Below are 4,425 nucleotides of genomic sequence, written 5' to 3'. Positions count from 1 at the left end.
TTCAGTCTCCCATCATACCATGGTTTTGAGTCTTTTGCGGATGTTCTTTCCAGTTGCAATGAGGCCATTTTGTCTAGCAGGTTGTTCATGGAGTGAATAGCCCTAAAGTTGTAGGGGGCTTCATAGGGTTAGCATTAGAGTTGGAATAGGAATGTCCCCTGTATTTATTTCGGAGTTTCATTAAGCTCGCACTCGACCCAGAGGTATCGGGATCATAGTGCTTTATATGAGCCCCAGTTGCATTACAGATCGACACATTCATTTTTGTTAGGCACGGGGATATTGAATGATTTGCCCAGAATCACAGGATGTCTCATGTGATGGATCGGAGTACTGTGCCTGAATGTAGCTAAACCACAACCCTTAAATGTACGAGATCAGCTTTGCTCAGTTTGACTTCTAATTATTATAGCACCGCTCCAGCATTTGACAGCTCAGAAAGCTATAAAAATGTGTGACTGCATTTCATTACAGTGATGCAGACCACCACATTGAAATGCGTTAGTCTAACCCCTGATGCGTGGTACTGGTCAGGCCTGTTCCCCTCAACGCAGGAATCCTTGCACTATGGTACAAGGCTGCCTGGGTTGACACTAGGCAGCTAAATGTAGCATCAGCACAGGGAGAAATGCAGGGCTGCACTGTATTCTTGTAAATACAGTACAGCCCTGTATTTCGGAAGTGGAGAGCGCGGCGTTAAGCCAAGGAGGCCAACACAGTGCTCCGCCACTTGATTGTAAATATGCCCCTTAATGTCAACAACCTGACCAATTTTATCAAGAGGCAGAAAGTCCTCTCATTTCAGAAGATACACCTTCTTGATGAATCATTGCTCCAGGACACACACCTGTCACCTATTGAACATGATAATCTCAGAAGGGATTGAATGAGTACGGTACTATATGCCAGCAGGATCCAGACTACCCTTACAAACCCACCTACTCTTTTGGAACATGGGGAGAGTGGGTTGGACATCTTATTTTACAAATCCCTGGAGGTATGGGACCCCCCAGGGCAGATATATTTTTGCCAAGGTTCAGATGTTCAATGAGTCTTTGTGTGTGGGCTCTATCTGTGCCCCGGCGGCTGATCAAACTCCTGCTCTCCTTTGGGACAGTCAGGGTAATAATGAGGGGGGTGCTGGAATATGGCACCTTGACAAGTCCAGAAACCAAACGACCAGGCAGCCCCGAGACCGGTTCATCCTCTCTCACATTATTGATGATCATGCCTTGATGGATCCATGGTGGTTGGCGCACCTGAGGGACGCAGAATATACTTTCACCTCCTGCGTCCATTCTAAACGTTTATGCCTTGATCCTCCCAAACAGTACCTCTGATCATGATCTTCTAGAACTCAACCATAAACTTTGACGGTTGCAAACCCCTCAGGCCCATTGGCGTATGCATACAGCACGGTATAACTTGAACAGTTAGAATCGCGAGTTGCTTCTGTTGCTGACTACCATTTTGCACTCTGCATCCTTTTAATTTTAATGCCTCTGTGATTTGTTACCTTTTAAAAAACTGTGGGAAATATTGCCTTTGAAATTTTTATATTTTACCTGTGTGTACTTGTGGGACTTTCATTTTTGCTGCCTCGTACTGGTGTGGCATCGTGAATGAATGAATGAATGAAAGAAAATTTATACCGCGCAACTAAAACCCGAAGGCATCAAGGCGCCTATAAAATAAATCTTAAAAGGCAGAGGCAAAACTACGGGTATGCTTTGGCAAATAGTCGTGACTTCAAAGCTTTCCTAAAGGACTGAAGAGTGGGAAGGGCCTTGATTTCAACGGGAAGAGCATTCCACATTTTAGGTGCCACTGTGGAAAAAGCTCTGCCACCCCATTTGGCTCTGCGAATGCATGGTACAGATAACAAAGATTTGTTAGCGGAGCGCAAATTCCTCGAGGGGCAATAGGGGGTCAAAAGAGCCCCAATCCCCACTGACCTATTTCTCGCATCGGGCACCAAAGGTAAGGCATAGGATTTTAAAAGAGATCCTGTCCTCAACAGGTAGCCAATGCAATGCCTTCCTAGCGGAGGTGGCCAATGCACGTTTGGGTAGATCCAACACAAACTTAGCTGCCGCATTTTGGACCAGTTGAAGGCGCTGCAGCATCCCCTTGCTGAGACCTGCATACAGCGCATTACAATAGTCAAGTTGGGAGCCAATAAGAGCAACCACGACCTGCTTTCTGGCCTGCTGGGATAAGTAGTGTTTGATTCTCCTCAAGATGTGAATTATGCCCCAACAGGTAGAGACTGTTCTGTTCACCTGCTGACGCATATTGAGGGAGGGCTCAATCAGAACTCCTAGGTTTTTTGCCAGAGCGGTAGGTACCGGACACGCTCCCAAAGAGGCAGGCCACCAATTAGCCGACCAGATGTCCTCTTTTCCCCCAAACACCAGAATCTCTGTCTTCTCCCCGTTCAATTTTAATGAATTGTAAGCCATCCATTTTGCGACTGCCTCTAAACAGGATCTAAAATTGGAGGCAGCCTCATTGACGGGCTGAGAGAGGAGGACCAGGATCTGGGTGTCATCGGCGTAGGAAACTACCTCCATTCCAAAAGATCTCATCAACCTGGCAAGTGGGGTCACATAGATGTTAAAGAGGGTTGGACTTAATGCCGACCCTTGGGGGACCCCACATTGCACAGACAGGGATGGAGATAGAAACTCCCCCAGCATAACTCTCTGTTCCCTCTGGTTTAGGAAGGAGGTCAGCAAATCAAGAGCGGACCCCTCCACTCCAATCTCCCTCAGGCGAGATGTTAACACCGAGGGAGAGAGGGTATCAAACGCAGCAGTGAGATCTAGCAGGATGAGGAGGGTGGTCTGGCCCCTATCAGCTCGAGTGCGGATATTATCCAGCACGATGGTGAGGGCCGACTCGGTGCTATGCTCCCTCCTAAATCCGTGCTGCGAGTGATCTAACAAGCCAGAGTTCTCCAAAAAGGCCGCAAGGTGCTTATTAAGATGTGTTTCAAGCATCTTTGCGGCAGCAGGGAGCAGCGAGATGGGGCGAAAGTTTTTAAATACCCCAGGGTCAAGTGTTGCCTTTTTAAGTAATGGTTTCACCATAGCCCTTTTCCATTGCTGAGGGAAGGTACCAAACCTCATTGCCCCATTCATGATCTCCAGAAGGGGAGGTAAAAGGGTCTCCTTACACTGCCTGAGAAGCGTGAGAGGACAGGGATCTAAGGGGGAGCCTGATCTAGTCTTAGAAAGCAGGTCCTCTAGTTCCTGAGATACAAGGGGAGGAAAGGATGCCAAGCGTCCCAAAGGAGCAGCCTCCACCGTGTATAGAGCAAGCTCAGCAGAACCAGAGGAGTCCGCAGTTCCGGCCTTCTGAAGCTCTAATGCCGAATACAAATCAGCAATCTTCGCCTGAAAGAAAGAGGCAATGTTGTTACACAACAGCTGAGAGCAAATTACCGGATCGGGAACCTGCAGGGTAGTCAGAGAGTCCACAATCTTAAAAAGCTCTTTAGGGGAGTAGAGCGAGATGGTACAATCAGTAAAGTATTGTTGCTTAGCTCTTATTATCTCCGCCTTATAGCCCCTCAATAAGGTTTTGTGGGCTTCTTTTTCCCTCAGGTCCCAGCTGGCCAACCAAAGACGCCCCTGCCTTCTGACTCCCTGCCTGAGAAGTCTTAAAGATTCTGAGATCCAGGGGGCCGACGGCTTTTTCCTGGCCGAGTATCGTAAACGGACCGGAGCAAGTTCGTCTAGAGCCACAGTGTTAGACCTAGGGAATCCTAGACTACATAGGGTAGCCTGGCACAGAGGGGAAACAGCTAACCTCCAAGGCTTTTGTGTAGTACTTACAGAACCCACTCACAATAACTCAGCGACTTACCACTAAAAATAAAGGACGCCACACCAGTTTAGAAAAATACCAGTACCTTTTATAAAAATATTCTCTAGGTATCTTCTTCTCTCTCCTTGAATCAAGTTAGTGTATACATTCAGTTCAATAGGAGTTTACACAATCAATTAGCAATATTCATTAGCTTCCTTATTTCAATGAAGATTAATGGTTATTACATTTCATTTGGAATCAATCACCAACAATGTCACCGGTGTCACTTGACCGCATAAATAGTGCAGTTTGAATAGGTCACAGTACCAGATTTATGCACTACACTTTGTAACCTGTCATGCACATCACCCTTAGGACTCAGAGATAGCTCGAGGATACAGTCGAACAGCAGTTTGCCCCCACAGTGATCTTGACCAGAGTCGCAGTCAACACTATGTTTAAGAGAAGACAAGCATATTATTGGTACATTCTGGTTTCTTTACACTTGCTCTGCCCTGAACAGTATTGTACTTGCTCCCCAGATTCCACCTTTACACAGTGAGGGTTTATTTCCGCTACTGCTCAATGGCCTCTAGATTTGCCCCTCTCTAG

Source organism: Lissotriton vulgaris, chromosome 1_1 (assembly GCF_964263255.1).
Source record: "Lissotriton vulgaris chromosome 1_1, aLisVul1.2, whole genome shotgun sequence".
In the NCBI taxonomy this organism is placed as follows: Eukaryota; Metazoa; Chordata; class Amphibia; order Caudata; family Salamandridae; genus Lissotriton; species Lissotriton vulgaris.
The sequence above is the reverse complement of the archived record's forward strand: the minus strand, read 5'-3'. Positions refer to the sequence as shown.